Here is a 23,487-nt window from a genome sequence, read left to right on the forward strand (position 1 = left end):
TGCCGGACCCTTGCCAGCCAGGGTCCCGGCCGCAGGCCCCGCTCAGCCCGCTGCCGGCCTAGGTGAACAGAACCCCAGACCAGCAACGGGCTGAGCGGGCCGGCAGCGTAAGATCAACATTTTAATTTAATTTTCAATGAAGCTTCTTAAACATTTTGAAAACCTTGTTTATTTTACAATACAACAATAGTTTAGTTATATAATATATAGACTTATAGAGAGAGACCTTCTAAAAAACATTAAAATATATTACCGGCACGCGAAACCTTAAATCAGAGTGAATAAATGAAGAGTCGGCACACCACTTCTGAAAGGTTGCTGACCCCTGGCATAGAATAATGGTCTCTTGCCTAAGGATAGAGGCAAAATCCGGATGTTTATTTTCAAAACGTGAGATGTGATCCTGTGACAATATCCTATTACAAAACACTTTATGAATCAGAGAAAGCCTCTAGAAAATGTTCATTTTATTTGTATTAAACCAATGACTGATGGTGATATCAGTTTGTCTGATAAGACTTCCAGCTGCCAACTGTTGAGCACTCTCAATTCCCACTGAACAGCATGCATTGATTTGCTCTGAGAACATCTCAGCTGTTGGTTTCAAACAGGGAATAAATGATTCATAAAAGTGCAATTTGTAAGAGCATGTGAATAAGCACATTTAGGACTAGCTGATATTTTTAGGTCCTGTCCCTCAGAGTTTTCAGCACCTCAAAAGATCAGAGCTTTCATTTAAAAAAAAATTATTGGCTACAAGAGGGTCAGACTTTCAGGAAACTGATTACATGACCCAAATTCTGCTTGGCAACCTACAGGAAGTTTAATTTCTTCAAGCCATTATGCCATAAGAAATAAATATAAGGTAAGAAATGAATTATGAAATCTATACCTCACAGCATTCTTGCTGAGAGCTCAATCCTGCAAGGCGCTGAGTATTCTGGCCTTCATCCAGCAAAACATTTAAGCCTGTGAGCACTACACTGAAGTTAACAGCACTACTCACAAGCTTAAAGCTAAGTATGTACTTTAAACTGTTTGCTGAATCTAGAGCAGGGTGCTCAGTGCTTTGTAGCATTGAGCCCTAAACACCAGTATTACTGCACTGTAATGTAGTTAATTTTAGAGTGAAAATCCTCAATTTCAGTGAAATTTCTTGACATGTAGATTTTACAGAATAACAGCATTCAGAAGAGCTGAAGTGGAAGTCCTTCAGAATGCTAAATGTGCACAATGATCATCATTAATCAGCTGTAGGAGTAAATTATTGAACTAAGCGAAGCTCTGTCTTTTGAAATGTTTAAGAGGTCCATCTGAAGGGTAATAATATGTTTAAAATTACTTACCTATAGTGATGTTAAAAACCCTAAATACAATTGCATTGGTAAATTTTCTTCACTGCTGCTCTCACTCCATATTTTTAAGTGCAAGATAGATATGAAAAATAAACCCAAAATCATGGCCCAAGGGTACAGCTCAACTGGCAAAGCTGTAAACTGAGGAGTACCATGGGATTATCCATCCCCCTCCCCAGCCTGCCACCTAAACCCCATTAGTATTTTATTATTGCATAACATTTTTTAATCCAACCTGACCAGTCATTGGTCCATAATCAAACCATAACTCATGAAGTTCGATGATGTGTCCCTTGCCACTTGTGCATACACCAGTAGTTTTCAATTTGAACTATCTGAAACCGAACATTTGACAAGCCCCTCCTCTTTCTTAGTTTACTCCTGGGGGAATTCTACACCAAAAAATTAAAAATTCTGTGCACAATATTTTAAAATTCTGCATATTTCATTTTTCAAAATAATATAATCACACCAGTTTCAATTATTTTTGATCATTTATTTCAAAATACCTGTTAGCAAGTATGTCTGTAACAATACAGACAACAAAAAAGATTCAGAAAATGTTTTTTGACAAACAGATTCCTTACTTGGCATATTAATACAGAACTCTGAGTAATAAGTCATTTAAACTAAAATATAGAACCATATTTCCTGCACCCCTCAGAAGCAATGCAAAGGTTTGGGGGACTCAGGGGTAACGGAGGAGCTGAGGGAGAGGGAAGTAAATTGCTGGGAAAGAGCCTGGGTGTGAACTTAGAGGGTTGTTGGGTGTGGGGGGAAAAGCATGGACCAGGTTTTTTGGGGGGCAGGAAGGGATTGTTAGGGAGCTTCCCCCATGCAGACCCTGGCTGACCCCCAGCCTCTCCCATTGTCAGGCACATCTGCCCCGTCCCCATATGTTTCTACACCCCCATGTGTCCTTGCACCCCCTGTCCCTCCACCCCTACTCAGACACCCAGTCCCCCATCCCCATATGGCCTTGACCCCCTCCCCGTCCCCATGTGTCTCTGTGGCCCCACCCAGCCATGCCCCTGTCCCTATGTAGCTCTGCACCCCCTCCCCCATGTGGTCCTCCACCTCCTTCCCCCCTGGGGCCCTGCCCTGTCCCTTCATTCCCATTCAGTCCCTGCCCCAGTCTGTTCTTCCCCCATTAGCCCTTATGAGCCCCTCTGCAGGTTCTCTCTCTTCCCTAGCTGGCTGGGAGCTGTTGTGTTGTATCGCCACAGCGCCCTCTGGTGATAGGAAGGTGGAACTGCAGAAGTTATTTTCTGCTTGGAGATGCTGCTGTTCTTGTGCCACAGCGCCCTCTGGTAGGCAAAAGGCAGAATTGCAGCAACATTTCGACAGAAGCTTTTTTCTACCTACAACATTAAAAATATGCACAGCTCATTAATTATGCGCACACGCAGTAGCGCAGAATTCCCCCAGAAGTATTAGTTGCAGTTTGGATACTAGATATGTCCTCTCCAGATGGGAGATAAATTAATATAGAAAAAAATCTATACCGCGATAATTGTGATACACAACAGAATTCATGAGGCTTTTTGTTTTCCCTTATACAGTAACTCCTCACTTAAAGTTGTCCCAGTTAACCTTGTTTCGTGGTTACATTGCTGATCAATTAGAGAACATGCTCATTTAAAGTTGCACAATGCTCCCTTATAATGTTGTTTGGCAGCCGCCTGCTTTGTCCACTGCTTGCAGGAAGAGCAGCCCATTGCAGCTAGCTGGTGGGGGCTTGGAACCAGGGTGGACCGGCAGCCCAACTATCAGCTCCCCACTCCCCTAAGTTCCCTGTACGGCAGCTGCCCAGCAGGCTATCAATTGCCAGTAGTTCAGCTGTCTCCCCTCACTGCTATGTGCTGCTTCTCTGCCTTGGAGCTGCTCCCAGGAGCCTCTTGCTTGCTGTACAGGGGGGGAAGATGGGGGCTAATGTCAGGGTGTCCCCCTCCCCCCTGCTCACCCCTTCTCCATATAGAGCAGGGTGGGGACATGACAGGGCTCAGGACAGAGGGAGCTTGCTGGCCACAGCTGCTGTCTCAACTTCCTGATCTACTTAAAAAGGCAATGTACTTACAGTGGTACAGTCAGTCAGTACTTAAAGGGGCAATGTACATCTCTCTCTCTCTCACACACAGGGTGTGTCTCTGTCTGCCATGCTGTCTCCCCTTCCTCCATTCATGCTGCCTTGTAGAGTGTGAGGCTACATTAACAACATGTTAACCCTTGAGGGCTCAGCCGAATGCTAGTTCATCATTTAGCAGTGAGGCATTCCCTGGGAAATATCCCACCCTCTTCCACCCTCTAACTCAGGGGTTGGCAACCTTTCAGAAGTGGTGTGCCGAGTCTTCATTTATTCATTCTAATTTAAGGTTTTGCGTGCCAGTAATACATTTTAAGGTTTTTAGAAGGTCTCTTTCTATAAGTCTATAATATATAACTAAACTATTGTTGTATGTAAAGTAAATAAAGTTTTTAAAATGTTTAAGAAGCTTCATGTAAAATTAAATTAAAATGCAGAGCCCCTCTCCCTATCCCAACTGGCAGGGCTGCCCAGAGGATTCAGGGGGCCTGGGGCTAAGCAATTTCGGGGGGCCCTTCCCTAAAAAAAATTGCAAGACTATAGAATACTATATTCTCATGGGGGCCCCTGTGGGGCCCAGGGCCTGGGGAAATTTGCCCCACTTGCCCCCCCCCCCCCGGGCAGCCCTGCCAACTGGTGGCCAGGACTCGGGCAGTGTGAGTGCCACTGAAAATCAGCTCGTGTGCCGCCTTCGGCACACGTGCCATAGGTTGCCTACCCCTGCTCTAACTTCACCACCTCAACCAAGCTTCACAATCATCATTGCTGTGTACAGTATTAAATTGTTTGTTTAAAACTTATACTCTGTGTGTGTTTGTGTGTGTGTGTGTGTGTGTATATATATATATATATATATATATATATACATATAGTTTTTTGTCTGGTGAAAAAAATATCCCTGGAATCTAACCCCCCCTATTTACATTAATTCTTATGGGGAAAATGGATTCGCTTAACATCGTTTTGCTTAAAGTCGCATTTTTCAGGAACATAACTACAACGTTAAGCAAAGAGTTACTGTAGGTTTCTCCTGGTTGACAGCAGGCATTGATAGGGTAACCATGCATCCCTGGAAATAAATCTGAAGTGTCCCTGTTTTCAGGCCTTGTCCTGGTGTCCCTTTTATTAAAATAAAGTTTTGTCACAATTTTTGTAACCCTGCACTCTGCTCACCTGAAGCAGCCACTAGCCCAGTGGTGGCCAACCTGTGGCCCGCATGCAGCCCATCAGGGTAAACTGATTGCAGGCCACGAGACATTTTGCGGACATTGACTGTCCGTAAGCACAGCCCCCCCACAGCTCCCAGTGGCCGCGGTTTGCCGTTCCCGGCCAATGGGAGCTGTGGGAAGCGGCGGCCAGCACATCCCTGCGGCCTGCCGCTTCCCGTAGCTACCATTGGCCCGAAACGGCGAACCGTGGCCACTAGGAGCTGCAGGGTGCTATGCCTGCGGACGGTCAATGTCTGCAAAATGTCTCGCGGCCTGCAATCAGCTTACCCTGATGGGCTGCATGCGGGCCGCAAGTTGCCCATCACTGCACTAGCCAGTTGGGACCTATACATACTTGGGATCACCCCTTCATCCCCAATTGGTATGTTGCTACACTGCCCTCTTCTGCACTGCAAGAACTCCCAGGAAGCTCCCACTCTGAACAAATCCTCAAACCAATCCTCTCATGAACATAAGGTGGTAGACAAGGTAAGGGACAGGGAACAGCTTGGCTGAGAAGAACACTCTGCTCTCTTCCTCAGCTGCCATAACTCTCTTGTGCAAAAACCTCAAGGGCCACCACTAAAAAACACACCCTCCCACTGGTGTCCAACTTAAAAACCTGCCTGTTCTGTGCATTAATCATATTAGTAAATTGAGGAAAACTCACAGGGACTTTCTCACTCTGTATGTTTCAGCCATCAAGTTGTGCTTGCTTTTGAATATTTAATAATGCACCTGAGGCCCTCAGATCCTTATCCTGCCCTTACTTGAGCCAATCAGAAAATTCTCATTAAGTATAATGGGAAGACAATTGCCTGCAAGACTCAAATGTGACTGGCTACTGGCTCAAGATGCTACAGACTGAAATAGCTCCATAGAGCCGAAGTTATTCATTTGATTGTATTTTTATCTCAATAGTTAATTGAGATTCTCCATGCTGTGACACAGAACATGTATAAGAGAGGAAAGATAGTCTATAGTTAAGGCACTAGCCAAGTTCAATTCCCTACTTCACCACAGACTTCCTGTATGACCTTGAGCAAGTCACTTAGCCTCTCTGTGCCCCAGTTGTCCATCTGTTAAAAAAGGGGACAATATTACTTCCCTACCTCACAGGGGTGTTGTAAGGATAAAGATTATGAAACACTTCCGAGATCTACTCATAAAAAAGTACTCTATGAAAGCTAGGTATGATTATAACCACCTTCAAAATAATTGTGATTGAAAGTATAAAGGCTGTACGGCAAAAATTAGTCAAAGCAAAAGAAACAAACAGAAACTGTTAGGTAAATCAATACATTTTCAGTGTAATTATTAGAACTACCTGTTGTTGGGGCAGTATTTTATGCAAAGATGGTATGTTTGCGGATGGTGTGTGAATACATCAAAAAATTCTAGCTACCACATCTTCTTTTGTTAGAGGCAGTGTGGGAGAAAGCGGGTGGACTGCAAACATAAATCTTGTGCAAACTGGCCCCAGCAGTGAAGTGCAGGATTTAGGAATACCCCTTATGTGAATAATGTTGCTTTTTGATTAAATGGGAAGTTAAGAAGAGCAAGTGATCCAGTACGGCAGGGAAAACTCTGGTTTTCTTGTCTCTGCATTTAGAAAAACCCATGGTGTCAGTCCTGCCCTCATCCTCCACCCCTATATCCCCACCTTCACCCCAGTCCTGTCTGCCCACCATGCTCCACCACTGCTTCCTCCCTTCACCCCAGTCCTGCCTGCCCCCATGCTCCACCACCGCTTCCGCCCCTTCACCCCAGTCCTGCCTGCCCCCCATGCTCCATCACTTCCCCTCCCCCAGTCCTGCCCCCCACGGTACAGCACCACCCCATCACCCCCAGCCCTGCCTGCCCCCCATGCTCCACCACTTCCCCTCCCCCAGTCCTGCCCCCCACGGTACAGCACCGCCCCATCACCCCCAGCCCTGCCCCGCGGTATCTCACTAGTCCCATACGCAGGTGTCCCTGGTCGGCGCATGCGCATTCCCCGCCTCCGGCCGGCTAGCGGCCCACCCCCACACGACCCGAAGGCGGGGCCGCGCCCCCTACCCAGCCCCAAGCTGGGCGGCCCGCGCCCGCCTCGGAGCAGAGCAGCGGGAGCGGCAGCAAGGTGGGTCTGTTGCCCTCGCCGCCCCCTCCCCGTCGGCCGCCATCGGGACCCATCCCCCCCAGTTGGCCCAGCCCCTCCCCAACCCCGCCCCCCGCGGCTCCCCTCATCCCAGGTCTAGCGCCAGCTCCTCCCCCCAGCTGAGCCTCCTGGGCCCCGGCCCCGCCCTTCTCCCCCCCCCCCCCCCGGCTTGTGGGTCCAGCTCCCCGGCAGCGGGGGGCAGCATCTTGTGGCTGCTCCCAGCCCCGAGCCAGCGCTCAGGCGGCAGAACCAGCTACCCACCCTCTGCCCCAGGCTGCCCTTATGCCCAGGGAAGCCCCAGCCTGTGTGGGCAGAGAGGCGTGTACACAGGGGTGCTGTGGGCATCCAAAGCATTTGGTGATAAAAAGCCAGGGCCAAGCCATCTCCCTTCCCTTCCCCTGGTGCTAGGAGCCCAGCCTGGCAGGCAGGGTACTTACCCCAAGCCTGACTTGTCAAATCATTCCCTGTACATCCGCCTCCCGGCGGGTGTCTCTCTCTTCAGACAGGCAGTGGGAAGGATTCACCCAGCTAGTCATCAGCCCCCCAGCCTGCTGTGACAGAGTTTGTGGGGTTTGGAATCGAACACGCGCACAGGTGCACACACATATGCACTTGCCTGCGTAGGGACAGTATATGAGCGCCTGGACTTGTGGGCACACTCATGCAGACACACTCACACAGATGGAGCCTGATAAATTAGCCAGTCATTGACCAGTTGCTTTATTGGGCCAAGCTGGGGAAAGTCTGGTATTAGAAAGCAATATAATAGATTTTTTTTTCCATTTCTAGATTTAAGGATTCACAGAAGTGACAGATGAAAAAGATCTGTTAGGGCCCATCTAATTAAACTTTGACTCCTTTGGACAGTCTTGTTTTAAACATCCTAAATCTGTGCCTGTGTGTGTATAAGTGTAATTCGAGGTTTTGTTATTGTTCTGTGCTCAGGAAGGCAGAGATCAGCAAGAAGAATGTGCTTGATATTCCACTTCCTAGGGAAGCTGCTGGGCTTTGCTCTTCATAGTTGAGGTAAGGAGATGGGTTCAAGAGCATTTTGGTTGGTGAAGGGTATTCAGCACCAGCAAAAAGCATTAAAGAGCATTTACACCCAGGAAAGTGACTTTAGATGTGCCGTTGTGCAGCTCCATGCTTATCTCAGTGACATCAAGAGCTAATGTACTCAATGGCTATGTTAAAAGATTAATTTTGACTTCTGGCACTGTTAATTCCACCTGGGCTTCTAAAAACAAACTGTACTTTGTGGCTGGCAACTCATTACCAGGAATAACCATTTTTCAGCTGACCTTTCTGAAAGTGGCTGACAATTTTGTTGATGAAGCAAAAATCATAGTAGGATCCAGCTTATTCTCCCAAGGGCCATAGAGTACTGGCTGGCTCTGTGGGGTTTAACAGGAACACCAACGTTTGTCATTCAAGTTAGCACACACAATGCTGTAGTGAATTAGACACACCCTGAGCAGATCTCTTGGATAAGAAGGCACCACTTTTATATGATTACTTTTCAGTCTATATCTGTACTTTAAATTGAAACAGGCTGTCCTCTTCAAACTCTGACATTTACATTCCTTCTCTTGGCAGTTAGTTCCTAGAGTTAACCAATACTTATTTTACCCAACTCTTTTTAGAGAAACAACCTTTAGTCCCTTCCTCAGTTGAATTTGAGATGAAGAATATGCCAACACATTTTTCTTTTCATTTTACCTCAGTCCTGATAGTAATTTTTTATACCTAGTTGTTAGACTCTGTTTCTGTTTTTGCCAATAGGCTGATCTTAACACTTTGTTTATTGGATGAACAAATAAATAACAGAGTGATTAGCTTGCATGTTTATGATGTAGAGTTAATTGTTTTTCTTTTGAACAGCTCCCTTGATTATTATTTCTTAGAAGGAACCATCTGTTTTCAGGAGGCCTGCACCTCAGTCAGTGAAATTGGGCACCAAGTCTGTGGAGTAATTAATCCCAAAGTAATACATGTGAAGTAAGCTAAGTGTCTGCAGTTGCTCTTTATTTTGAAGTAATTTTCTCCATCAAGTTTTTGCATCAAGACATATATGGAGGCTCCATGTGTTAGACAGCATGAGAAAAGTAAATGAGAGGGATAATACTTGAGTCTTCAGGGTCAGGCACTGTCAATTTAAGATATAATTAACTAGTTGGTCCTTTCCTATAATTGGATTTCTTGGTTGGCAGCATAAAACCACTTGGATAATATTTCTTCCATCTGTTTTAGTGCAATGTCTAACAATTGTGAAACTGGTTTATTATACTGTATTGGTGACTTTATATAATAGCAAAATATGGTGACGGCTACAAACAATGAAGGATTGATCATGACTGGAAGCTGTAAAGTTTTACAGTAGAATAAATTCTTTGGGTGTTGGAAAGGTGAAGTTTAGTGGGATGATGTATAGAAATTAAAGACTTTTTTGCATAGTGTGAATAGTGTGCAGGATCATTTTTCAGCTGGGAATATATTCTGGGGGTTTATGGATGAAGAACATTGCTGAAGATTATTATAATGCCATGAACAGTGGAAAAAGCAAAATGATTTTCTTTTAAAAAGACACTTTCAATTCAAATGTCACTCCTGTCTGAAAATGTTTTACTGACAATTGATACAAGTAACACCTCATGCTATTGCAACTAAAAGATAAAAGATTTTTTTCAGTGTGTGCATTCAACTGCACAGTTATGCTTCTAGTCAATTTTCTGTGTTTTTTCCTACAGAAAAAGAAGTGAGAAGTACTGTAAAGATTGGAAACTGTAATTGTAAAACCACAAAAATTGGCAGGGGAATTTAGGGGCATGTGTAATACCTGAAACTGTTTAACTTTTTTGATAGTGAATACATTTTCAAGTTTTTAATATTAGCCCAGAATTCTAAAATCAGCAGTTTGAGTCTTTACAGATCTAAAAATATTTCTGTATAACACATTTTAAGCTATAATAATACAGTGAGGCAAGAAAATGTAGTTGAACTTGTTTACTTTGTGCCAGCTAAAAACTGGATGCTAAGCCTTCAAGTTATTGGTTCACAGGCTTGTTTGTCCTCTAAGCTATATATAGTATGCTGAACTGCTAACATCTGTTAAGAGAGAGATAACTCAGCTGGTGATAGACATCAGTAAGTAGGTCCAGAAAGTGGGATGAGAAATGCAGAGTGCTCAGTTGATTTAACTGCTTAGGACTATAATCACACTTCTTTAAACCATCCACGTAACATTAAAAAAAATTGTGATGTTTATGGCATTTTGTAAATCAGAATATTAAAATTCATGCAATTGCAGAATAGGTTTGCTAATAACATTGAGATTTGTAAACTCATGAGAGTTTAAATTTGTAAGATAAATTGTATTCCCAGGATGTCACTTCTCAAGCTGGATTGAGACCAAGTGTACATTGGAGGCCACATATGATACACATTTATGTTTTTTTTTAAAAATGGAAGGAAGGAAGGGGGTTTTACTAGACAATTAACATATAAAATCAATGGAAAGTTAATTGGGCAACTAAACTCTGTGCAAATTAACTTTGGTAGATAGGACTCCAGAGATATACCTTAAAACATCTCATGCCATAACCAGGTCATAAAACTGCAGTGTTATTGCCAACTGAATGAGAACGTAACCTGAAACATACACTTTGGAGCTTTCTTGATTTATAGCATAATACATGGGTTCTCCATTCAGTAAAAGTAATAACGTTTCTTTGTTTCAAGTAGAGTGGCCACAGAATTACAAAGATACAGGCTGTTTCTCTCTTACTTTACCAAAAATTTAGTGATTTCAAGTCCTTTGCTTCTAAAAGTATGGCCAAACACCACCCTGTGTTTGAGATCAATTACTTTGCCATTGGCAAAAATCCTGATTGTGGAGCCAAATTGTAGATCTCTATTGTATATTCTGCACTCATTTCATATAGGAGATCTGAAGAAGAACAGGTAGTAGAAATATGCAATGTGTACCACAGAAAAGGATTTCCCCCTATTGTATAAATTTATACAAGTCTGTGAGTCCATACACCCACCATGTATTAGTCACTTTCCAAACAGAGGAAGACAGTCCTTGGACTTATACAATGTATAGTGTGTGTCAATCTATTTATTTCTTTATGTATGTATTATGTTTAGGTTTGCTTTCATAGTAGGTGACACTGCAGACTATAGGAACTCCTACACAAGGAATTGTGACTCACTAAGAAAAAACAAATTACATTATGCGTGATCTAAGGAAGAAGCAAATCAATTAAAAGTTGAAGATAAGCTGCACTGCATTTATATCTTTTTAATTGTTTAATATCTCTAAGTATGCTAATGAATGTTTGGAAGATTTCTTTCCTGGTTTTTATACCTTTTGCAGTACTCAGTCTTAAGGGGGAAAAAAAAAACCTGCTTCAAGGACAGAAATTCCCTTAATATTTTTCCTGTTCCTCATTAGCGTAGTATGTCTTGAAGGGGGACCAAATCACGTTGTGTCCTCTTAATACTTTGCAAGTATCATTCTCATACATTCAAACAAAGGATCAGGTCATTAAACTCTTTCTGGCCAGGTACAAATGGCTGGAGTGGCATAATGGGGCTCTAAAAGCCTTGTATCTGATTGGAGGATGGGGGGAGGCTTCCCCTGGTGCAGGCATTGTAGAAGATAGCTGTAAGGCTGTCTTCAGAGGCTTCTCTTGCAAATCATGGCATGAGGGTGAGACGGGGTCAAGAGCAGTGTGTCAGAGCCCACAGCATAAAGTGCTTTGACTAATAGGGCAGCTCAAGAAGACAGCTTTAATTTAGGTCCCGAGGGATATATCCAAAACGGTTTAGCAGATACAATCTTAAAACTAAAATTCTAGATACAGAAATAAGAAAGCCTTTCAGTTCTCCATTACTTACAGATGTTTGAGTCCCACCTCCTCCAGCCGTTACTCATCAGCAAATCTCCAATCCAGGTCTTTGTGATGGTACTTTCAGTCCAGTTGAGGCTCTATAATGGCGGTTCCTAATCTTTTACCTATCATGAATCCTTTTTTGGCTATCCATAAACTTGAGAATTCTTCATTTCATAAGAATTTCTTAATATTAACTTGAGTCCCTAGTCACAGTTCTAATCCACCACTATGCTGTTGAGATACCTCAGGCTGAAAGTATGTTCTAGGGATTAGCCTCACATAAATCAGATACAAAGATACTGAGAGGCAGCCCACACAACACATGCTTATTGAAAAAATAAAAATAAAAGGCTTTTGCAGGCTGACCAGCTTTTCTGCCTAATAAGTTAACTTGCTATGAGTCTGAGAACTGAGACATTCAGGACAAGATTATGGATTGTTATAGAGGAACAGAGCCCATTTATTACAGTGTTGAAATAAGTATAATTGTAAATAGAATAAAAGCAATGCATTTTTCACAATTGAGACATTTTCACTGAGTTTGATTTCTTCCATTTTTTCATAATATATCTTGAACCACATATAAAACATATCTCTTCTAAACAACATCAAATGAAAATGTTGGAACTTTTTATTGGAAAAATCTCTGAATTTTATTTCAAGAAGATTCGAACGATTATAATATTTGTACTATCGCATTGAATGTCTGTTGCTGCTGCTGCTAAGACAGTAGCTATTGTATTGAAATTTCTACTTGCTCTCTGAGTTGATTACGTAAGTGTCAGATGGCAGAATTGTGATCTAAGTGAGGGACAGTTAATTGCTAAATGTTTTAGAAATTTCAAGTTGCCAAACAGAGACCTAGGAAGCCAGTGCTGTAATTAATCTTAAAGTATTCCTGTCACTTAAATGGTATTATCCCCTTTTATGGATGGGGGAAATTGAGGCAGAGAGGTCAACTGATTTGCCCAGGGCCACAGAGTCAGTTAATGTCAGTGCAGGGATTAGAAGGTGGAAGTTCCTGGCTTTCAAATGCTATGTCTACACTACACGTCATTAGCAACAGTGTACATGTAGCTACATGCTGCAGTGAAAAGCAAGCTGCATCCACACAGCATTGTGTAGCTACATGTAAGTGAAAGACTCGGGCAGAGGGGATGCAGTGGGGAAAGGCTGAGCCTGCCAGAGCCTGCTTCTCCACTGCCACAGCCTTTCCCTGCTGCTGGAGTCTTTCCCTCCGGCAGGGAAGGGCTCCAGCAGTTGGACACTTCAGTGTTAAAACAGCAGTATGGTGAGTAAAGAGCCTTTTTTATGGCTAAAAAAGCTTGGGCGAGTAAAGAGCCATGTAGAGCATATACTCACGTATATACCCACACCCTTTCGCAGTGTCTTTACTCACCTGAGCTTTGCTTCAGATTCAACACTGCTGTTCATACCTGTCCTGGGGGGCTACGCAGATATGTAGACTATACTCTGCTGAAAAAAGCAGAGCGTAGACATACCCAAAATGGGACTCATCTTGCACTGTACTCAGTTCTAGGGCAAGGTGACTGTGGTGCAGGGTTGAGGGAAGAGTGTGGAACTGCAATGGAGCAGCTGGAGGAGGGAGGTATCTCTTCCTCCCATCCCCACCCCAGGACCTAGTAGAGACTGAATTTTTGATTAAATGGGGAGGTTTTAGTTGCGACTTTCCTTATGGTTCAGTCCTCATAGCTAAGAACAGATTTCCTAGAATGTGTTCCTCTTACAAGAGTCATTTAGTCACCCTTACCAATCACAAGTTTAAACCATTTGTATACTCATTATGTAGTCACTCAGTACAACTCTACATCTTTAGAAATCCTTTGAATTTAAATCCTCTCACTATTGTGCTACACCATCCCATTATATTTACAACATTCCCTTTGGTGACAGCTTTAATTAATAGTGAAGGAAAGGAGAAACCAGAGGAGGGAATATGGGAAGATAGGACTGTCTGTAGAGGGACAGGGAGAATCTTTAAAAAAAGATTGCACTTGATACAAATACAGTTTCAAGTTTTCTATTGTTTCAGATGATACATTTATCCTTTATCACTAAGAATACATGCAATTTCTGAGTGGAATAATACATTTCAGACGGTGTGGTTGGCATGGCCTTTGGTCTTAGGCCACACTAGGCACCTAACGCATGTTTTTAGCTTAGAACTGCATTTTATTGTGTAGTGTGTGTGTTTGTTAGAGTACAGGACTGAGAGTCCAAGCTGGGTTCCCTTTCCTGAGTCCTGACTCTGCCCCTGACTTGCTGTGCCAACATAAACTGGATCCAAAATTAGAAGTTGTAAACAAGCTTTTATAAATCCTAAAACAAATACAAATGTTTCCCCAATATTTGAAATTATAATAAAAACACTTGTTTATAAACAAGTTGAGTCTAAACATCTCAACATTAGGAACCTGAAAGCAAAACTGGCTTCATTGCTTTTCATTGCCCAAACAGAGAGAAGCAAAATGTAAATGAAGAGCATAGATTAAATTTCCAAAGCTGACTTGGAGATTTAGACACACAAGTCCCATTAAAATTAATATTAGCTTTGAAAATCTCAAATCTAAAGTGATAAGTAGATTGGATCTTTAGTGTTGTTAGTAATAGATAACATGTGTGTTTATAATGCATGATTTTTAAGTTCCCAGTGTCCCTTTATCCTCTCTGTTTGACTTTCTCCCTCTTATAAAGCATTTTGACATTCTTAATTAAAGGTACAATGTGAGAACATAATATTAAATGCAGTGCAGTTCCAGTGCAGTGTGTCATATTTTATGCTTTAACACAAGATAACTTGAAAGATCCTGTAAGTGCCACAGTATGGCACCAAAAATAGATTTATTTTCAATTAGTTATATTATTAGATCAGAGTGACACTTAGAAACTGTGGGGGATACATATCTTAGACATGCCAAGGATATAATGGAGACAACCAGACATTTAAAATAAATCAGACATTCACATTTGTTCAGTTCTCCTTATCTTAGTACATATTTGCATTTTCAGGATAGTTTGAAGCTTTGATTTTCCCTGCTTTACTGCATTATGGAAGTGTGTTAACTGTGGTGTTAACTGTAGTCAGAATTTTTAAACTTGCAGTTTTCCATTGGCCTAAGCAGATAAATTAGTTGTCTGGGGGTCATGGACAGGTGAATGTTAAGCCTCCTGTAATGCAGCCCTAAGACAGCGTAGACAGTTCTAGTCACACTAGTTGCCAAACATCTAGTGACCAGGTCCTGTTCTACTTACCTAAAATGCTTGTTAATGTGGCTGCATGATTGGGATAGTTCGGTAGAATTTTCCAAAGTGCTTAGGATTCTTTTTTTATTTGTTTTTGTTTAAATAGTAACTGCTGAGTTCTAAAGGCTTCAACAGTATTAATTCATTTGCCTGTGGCTGTGCATTAATTCTTTGAAAACAGCAAACAATATGGTTAACCCAAAAAATAACTCCTCAGCTGGCTCAAAACCTCCTAGCCGTAATGAAAATAGAAATGAAGTAATAATTGGTTTGAACAACTAGGCGTGACATTGAACCACGGAGCTAGCTAAACTCTGGCAGGTTACTAGGGCAAATGGTTCTTCAACTGAGAATGACCTACTGAGGAATACAAATCTAGGAAATGCTAGAGCAATCCAGCAGGTCATAACTTTTGCAAGTGGATAGAGCAAAAAGGCAAGCTCTCAACTGGGCTCCAGACCACCAAGTCTTGAACTGTACCTGGAAATCAACAGGTAGCCAGTATTAAGTTATGTTATCATTAGGAAAATTAATTATTGAAGTGCTCATTAGCTGTCATTCAAATACTAAAATTTCAAAGTTTCCAAAATGCATCAGTTCTCGCTAAGAAGCTCATCTAAATGTTTAGAAATTACCTTTCTTTGCCTTAAATCAATTAAAAAAAATCTCAGACTATTTACTCTGTTTCTTCTGTATTCAACTAAAGAAATCAGCTTAACTTCCATCCTTTTCCCCCCCACAAAACACTCCATAAAGATATGTCATTTATTTACCAAGGTTGTGGGTGCTGAGATTTGAAATATCTGACATACATACTATACTAGCAGGTCTCAGTCATGTGTGGAGCCACTTCTCTAACAACGGTGAACCATGTGTAGTTAAAACAAGAGGTGGTAGTGTTACTCTAGAGAATTTTACTTGTGCCTGTGTCTTCAGTTTTTACCGTTTTCAAGCCTGATCCTGCTGAGCATGTTCAAGTCCCAGTAAAGTCGAAGGGGTGACTGAGGGTGCTCAGAACCTGGCAAATTTGGATCCATAAAGTAGTGACAGTCTTGTTAGTTACAGCTAGGGGCCCCATCTTGCAAACACTTAAGTACATGAATAATTTTACTTACCTAAATAGCTTCATTGACTTCTAAGGGACCGCTCAAGTAAATGAAGTTTCTTACATGGTTAAGTGTTTGCAGGATAGGACCCATAGAGACTGATTTTTCAGATTTGCTGAGCTCCCACAGTTCCACCTGAAGTCAATGGGAACTGGAGGTGCTCAGTATTTCTAGAAAATGAATCCCAAAGTGACATACTAAAAAAGCAAGGGGACATGTTATTAATACTTTCTAAAGCGATTATTTTTGAAGTGTGAATATCTGATCTGGTCAGGTTTCTAAACAACAAAAGAATTTGGTTCTTGTATATTAACTATCTATAACTTTTAATTTTTAGAAACTGTTTTGTAGCTAGAATTAAGCACACATTTGAAAGAGCCATAAATACAATTTTGCCATTCAAATAGTTAATACTATTTTTATTATTTATTATATATATGGCATCTCAGTTAACTTACCAAGTTTCTGACCTTAAAGTTCGAAATAATGAGCCTCTTCAAATAGTTTTTTAATGGAATTAGGGTTTACTCTTTAACTGTATTATAGAATGTAGAAAACATGAAAATGAGCACTAATAACTTCCTTAGTTAAAGGCCTTATGATTTTGCCTCTCAGCAATTTATTCTATCATCTGATTTGTCACTACTGTATATAGCACCTTCAGTCCTAAAAATGTATTTTAATATGCATGTTAATTACAGGGAACATTACAAGGGAACAGAATGAAATTATATGTCCTCCAGAATCTGTCAGTTATAAATAAATTATAAGTATGACTAGGGCAATTATTAGGGCATCCCTCATAGTCTATTAATATACTTCAGTCTTCTTTGGTCTGCAGAAATTTTAGGTACAATATCGAAAGTGCAATTTGCCATATGGTTAAAAACATTCACATTTATTTTTGAGTTATGGATCATTTCATTTAATATTTTTCAGCTACAAAAGGGAAAGGAATTGCAATGACATAGCCAAGAGGTTTAAAAAATACAATTAAAATAACTTCCCCTCCCTCCCCCGGTAAATATCTATTGCTTACTTGGACAATGAATATTTGCCATTGATATTTCTAAACTAAAAAAATTGACTGGACATACGAGATTATAGTTTCTTCATGAGACACAAAATCCCTGAGGGGTGGAAACAGTGGATTTAATTGATTTCTTTTCTCCCTCTGTAATTAACAAATGAAACATTTGTGAGTCAAAGTTGTTTGGTTTAATAACATAATGGAGTGCCCCAAACTTACTTTTCACAGAGGGTGGTTTTAATGGTCATGTAATCTTTTCCTTACTTCACTTTCTCCAAAGACTATATTATCAAACCAATCATCATTTTTGTAAACAGTAATATTTTTACCATGTCATTTTTTTAAGAAAATAATATTTAACTAGAAAATCTAAAGAAGAAAAAGCAAACTTGTGAATAACAATGGGCCATATTTTTTAAGGGACCTCAATAGGGCCTCTAAATTGTGGATGAAACTTTCCATGACCAAATTTTTATTTCCATGGCTAGGCTTTTTGCACAATTGTGCTTGGATTTGTACAAATTGGATATTGTAATTAGCCATGAAAAAATACAACTTGAATGCAAATTCCGTTTGTGTACACATCAGTTCTTGTGTTTGCAAAAATAGCATCTGTGAAAAATAGCATCTGCAATTTAAAGTTTGGCCCTATCGCTCTCCTTATATAAATCTTTGCATAAAGGAGCAGCTGAATTTTTTCATCTCTGAATTTTACTAATTCCACGGATGTTAGCCATCATAAACAGTTAAATCTGATCAGAAGAATGTTTCTAAAAACAGATCTAACAATTTAGCTCTGTTACCAACTCAGTGTCTCCTCTGACCAAATGAAGACAGGTCCTTAGCTGACACAATATTTTCCAAGCTTAATTGGGTTGTAGGCTTAACCCTTAGAACAGTTGTATCCGGATCACTTTGCTTGCGTAAATAAAGCAGATCTCCCTATCTCCAAGAAGCTTGTGTGAATATAGGCTACTGTGTTTTTAAGTAAAGGGGATGGGGGCAGAAAGGGGTGTCATGTTATGGTGAACTTTCAACAACTGTTACTTGCATTGCCAGCTTTTTAATAAGAGCTGCAAGAATCAGTGGAAACCTTTTGTATTGTCAACTAATGTTCAATGGTTGAAATGAACTTTGTAAAATACAGCAAAATATTTCCCATACTGTATATTTGCTAGTTGTTTGCTGATTCACTCACCCCCAAAAAATCCATATAGTTAGGCTCTTCCTGCTTTAATTAGGTATGCTGTCTCCAGAAGCACTTGTTTTTTCATTTTGTTGTAGACATATAATGTTTGATCCCGTTAACTTACAGTAGCTATACCTACATTAGTTATATGCTAGGCTCCTATGTTAAAATAAGAAAGAAAATATTAAAAGAACAGATGAGATACCAGAGATTTGAGCATGACATTATTCATTGTGTTTCAAAATGGATTTATTACAGAGTCCTCGTTTAATGTAACTTCATCTGAAATTATCTCTACATTGCCAGCTTTGTGTGCTTCAGTGGTTAACAAGCACATCTTATAAATACCTACCAGAAATGACAAACAGGTTTTGCTGGACAGTAATGGGAGCGAGATGAACGAAAGGAAGAGGAAAAGGATTCTGTTATTAAAATATCAGGTTTAATGTAGCCTGTTTGCCTCAATCCCTTTAAAATTTAAACCAGACACAGAAAGCAGTTTATGGGATGATTATTTGCATAGTCCCTTAGGTATTGCATATGTAGTCTTAGGGGGGAAAATTGATTGTTATTGGCTCCTCCCAGATTACCCTTACAAATCCAATTAACTGTAGTAAAAACTGCAACAACATTTAGGATTCATTTCTATAAACGGGTATTTTCATACAACACGCTACTTGTGCTTTGTCAGATCTGCAGTAATGAAGGGATCAACAGTCACCCAATCTTTTTTCTGGGTAACAGGTAAGGCGTTAAACTGAAAATATTGAAACTGCTTGTTAAAACTAATTTAAAATGAGAAGCTAACTCTCTCCGGTTCTGAGTGTTTGAAATTTGCAAAGGACAGATCTTTATATTCATTTGACATTGCTAAAGTCCAATTTTAAAGCATGTGCACTTGTGAGCATAGTTATATTAAAATTCAGTTGTGTATAGCATTCCAAGCTATAATGACAATCCAATTCACTCTTCTGTATGTAGTTCACCATGTAAATCAGAAAGAGTAGTCTTACTAAACATGAGATGCAAGATTAATAATATGAGTCACCAGTTTTGTTTGTAGAACAGTTAATGTATTCACTTTTACCCTGTTCCTTTATAATTCCCAGTAGTAATTATTGGCTGCCAGCCTGTTCAAGGTAGTTTAAAATAAGGTCTGTAAACTATCGTGCTAGCATTTACTGAAGAAATCTGATAGTGAATTAAATAACACTAATTAAATCAATTGTTAGACCTGTCCATCAGTTTAGCACGAAATTTCTTGCTATTTAATTTATGCCCACCTTCAATTAATACCCAGGGCTGCGACACCTACGCAGTGTTCTGCTGAATTGTATGTAGGCTTGGCAGAATTTGATTTTTATTTTATATAATTTTGTTGGATATTATTGATATTTATTTTTAAGCATTTTTATATATCTTATTGATTTAAATTTTCACAGTTGTGGAAAACTATGAGGAGGGCATCAGAAAATTATTTAATGACAGACATTGAGATTCAAAAAGTTAAAGCTTTATGAACCATGAAGACACATGGTCAACATCACATGTCAAAATATACAAAGTAAATATCCTGTAATTAAATCAACAAATTATATGTGTTTTTACTATTCATTTACTAGTCTATTTGTAATAAGCCTAATTCAAAAGACTAAATCACTGGATTTTAACTCTTAAGTTCTCAAACAGTATTGTTTTTTACTTTGCCTGTTTGCAAAATTCAGTTGTCATCAGTGGAAATATTTTTTGTGTGTGTTTGTGCAGTGAAGTTAGTGTTTATCAACATTTACCCATAAACATCTAAACCTTCCAAACCTAATTATATGCTTTTGTTCCTTTTGTATGTTTATGATATACCATAAGCAGCCACAGTCCTGTGTAAACACTGTGCTTAATGATTAAGTCACATTCAGTTCTTACTGAAACAGATGGTGAATGTTGTTTTTCCTTTAAAAAAAAAAAAAAAAAAGTCCACAGAGGGAGGTACAGAAGTAACATACTTGTCCTAATCCTGTTCCCATTTAAATCACTGGGTGTTTTGCCACAGGTGTAGGATCACCCCACGTTGTAAATGTCATATGGCTAGTCTATATGAAAACAGATGTGTGTTATTGTTACCTTGACCTCCATTTCTCCCCCCACCCACCATCTGTTTTTCATCCACCTCTTGTGTCTTGTTGCTAACCTAGTTTGAAAACTCCTTAGGGAATAATATTTTCCCTTTTTAAATTGTCATCACTAGGAATAATGCAACACGGAAATAAAAACATTACTTCTCTGAGCATCTTTACAAATTGTACTAATTTGTATTATTTCTGACGATGTTAGGTTGAGTTAGCAATTCTATTATAATTTTTTTTTTTTTTTTAGTGACCTGTACATCTGGCTGAAAAGTCTTCTAATTGGTTACTTGTTAGCATATTTAAAAATGTTTTAATTGCAAAAAATCTTGATTGCATATTTGAAAATACCTGATTTTAAAAAACTGAATTTTGACAAGTTTAATTATTTCTCATATGGTGGAGAAATTGGGTAAAGGGATTTTTTTTTATGATCACATTACTGTGACTTTCTTTAACCTACACTGGTAAAAAGTATCATCTAAGGTTACTATAACTCAGGCTTTCTCAACCTTTTTCTTTCTGAGACCCCCTCAACATGCTATAAAAACTCCATAGCCCACCTGTGCCACAACAGCTGTTTTTTCTGCATATAAAAGACAGGACCAGCATTAGGGGTAGCAAGTAGAGCAATTGCCCAGAGCCCTACCCCACAGGGGGCCCTGCGAAGCTAAGCTGCTCAGGCTTTGGCTTCAGCCCCAGGTGGCAGCTTTCTGCCCTGGGCCCCAGTGAGTCTAATTTTGGCCCTTCTTGGCGGACCCCCCGAAACCTGCTCGGGCCTCAGACCCCTGGTTGAGAACTGCTGCTATAACTGAAAGAGATTAGAGAAAACAACATTTAGAGATTGGAGAAGAAAACTTTGTGCAGTTCACAGAACTTTGTGTTGTTACTTTCCTTCCTTCCTGTGTTTTGGCAGGTAACAACCTGATCCTGAAAACACTTGTCCACATGACTAACTAGACAGGGGAGTAGTCCCATTGACTTCAGTAGGACCAGAGTAATTACTCATGTAAGATGTGTGTTGGCAGGAACGGGCCAGATTTTTTAAAGTATTTAGTGCCTAAAGACGTAGAAAGATGCCTAATGGGATTTTCAAAATGGACTAGGCACCTATCTGCATCTTTAGGCACCTACTTTTAAAATCTGGCCCTTAGATGGTTTTTGCCTATTGTTTATTTATGAAAGACAACAGGGGAAAACACAACCACCTTAAAAAAACAAAAGCAGGAAGATATGAACGTATTCACAAAAACCAGCAGAGGGACTGTGGGAGATATGTAGTGTCTGATACTACTGTTCACTCATTAAGTTGATTAGACTTCAAGTTGGGGGGAGGGATAGCTCAGTGGTTTGAGCATTGGCCTGCTAAACCTAGGGTTGTGAGTTCAATCCTTGAGGGACCACTTAGGGATCTGGGGCAAAAATCAGTACTTGATCCTCTTAGTGAAGGCAGGGGGCTGGACTCAATGACCTTTCAAGGTCCCTTCCAGTTCTATGAGATAGGTATATCTCCATATATTATTTATTATTAAGTTCATTATGTCCCTTTTATATTGAGGTTGAAAATACTGAGTTTCTTATACATAGAGATTTTAAAATTGGCTACTAACTATGGCCCTGATATTGTAAGTACATGAGTAGTCTCCCTGAACTCCATGGATTTACTCACATGTACAAAGTTACTCACAAGCATAAGAGTTTGCAGGACAGAGGCCTTTATGTATTAATTTAGTTCAACAAAAATATGATAATGAGCCTTACCATGGGGTTACTGTTCATGGCGCAGCTGAGTTGACAGAACTGGAGCCCTTCTATTGTAGAAAACAGAAACTTGTCTGCAAGTTTTGGAAATAGGTTCTGTAAGAAAAGGCAATAATTATTTGTATTTTTATGTTAAATGGCCATATTAATTACTTGAGGGATAGTCTTGTTCTCTCATTTCTTTTAGTCAGTGCAATTCTTTTCTGGCAGCCAGAATGTCAAACTTTATCCGTTTTTCTCTCCCTCATTCTCAGGCAAATACTCTGCACAACAGCCAGCTTGAACAACATCTGGGCGCCAGGCAGACCTCCCAGATAGCAGAGATGAGGGGGGAAGGAATCTTCTTCCACTCAAGGCAGAGTGACAGCAAAGCCAGTCATGGGACCTAGAGGAGTAGCTTCCATTGCCTGTGTGGTCCTTCCTTTCCCCCAACAGACATAGAGGTGGAATCACCAACCTCTTTCCTTAGCCACACGTACTGTTCCTGTTGCAGACTGATAGTTGTATATAGGGAGTCCTCTTGTCCCCCTGTGCAGTCTCTCTCAATCTTGGGTCCCCCTTTTTCTTCCCCCCCGGTGGCACAAAGTAATCACACCACTTCCTCTGCAAGAGAATTGTCTCTCTGCACTAGTGGAGTACTAGACAGGATTTGTCCTATGATGTGTAAGCCAGACTTCTTGTGCTACATGGTTTTGCTGTTGCTAACTTCAGTGACTTGGAAGTACTGAAGAGCATGGAGTGGGAGAATGACAGGCAGCATCTTATTGGATCATTATCCTAAATGGATCCATGCTTTAGAGTATCTACATTCATATGTTTGGACATGCAACATTTTGTGGCTGTTACTGAGAAATAGCATTGAGAAGCTTCAAGAGATGCTTTTTCAACGCCTAATGAAAGCTGTGGTACTATAAAATGGAAAAAAAATGCTGCTTACAAAAAATAGTGTCTAAAAGAATATCTGAAGTTCTACTCGTGTTGTTTTTAGTTTCTTCAACAATTCATTTGTTAATAATCCAATTCTATAACAAAAATAACTGGAGGATAAAGAGCTACATTTTGTAGTTTTTTAAAAAGACTCTGTAGGTAGGAACACATTGAATAAATGATTTCAGAGTAATGGTATAAATGAAAAGAGGGAGTCTCACAAGATAGTAAGATATGGTGCAGTGACATGAAGCTAAAAAATTATTCATTTTGGCTAAGTAGTAAGAAAAGTCTTAGCAGCAAGAGAAACTGGGCAGTGAAATAGATTTGCCAAGAAGGTGACCAAACGTCATCAGGGCAGATATTTAAGAACTAGTTCATAAGGTATTAGTGAGTGGTGGAATTAGCC

General features: G+C 40.3%; 1 protein-coding gene across 2 annotated transcripts in view; it reads left to right on the forward strand.

The window, feature by feature from the left end:
* The first annotated feature begins 6,640 nt into the window (after positions 1-6,640).
* The window catches only part of PTPDC1 (protein tyrosine phosphatase domain containing 1), a 44,339-nt gene continuing 27,492 nt past the window's right edge, over positions 6,641-23,487 (forward strand). For both annotated transcript variants that reach the window (XM_005307163.4, XM_042849600.2), the window contains exons 1-2: positions 6,641-6,765; positions 7,729-7,809. The gene's annotated coding sequence lies outside the window, so the exon portion shown is untranslated. The remainder of the gene's footprint in view (positions 6,766-7,728; positions 7,810-23,487) is intronic.

The sequence above is a fragment of the Chrysemys picta genome, chromosome 7 (genome assembly GCF_011386835.1).
Source record: "Chrysemys picta bellii isolate R12L10 chromosome 7, ASM1138683v2, whole genome shotgun sequence".
NCBI classification, from domain to species: domain Eukaryota; kingdom Metazoa; phylum Chordata; order Testudines; family Emydidae; genus Chrysemys; species Chrysemys picta.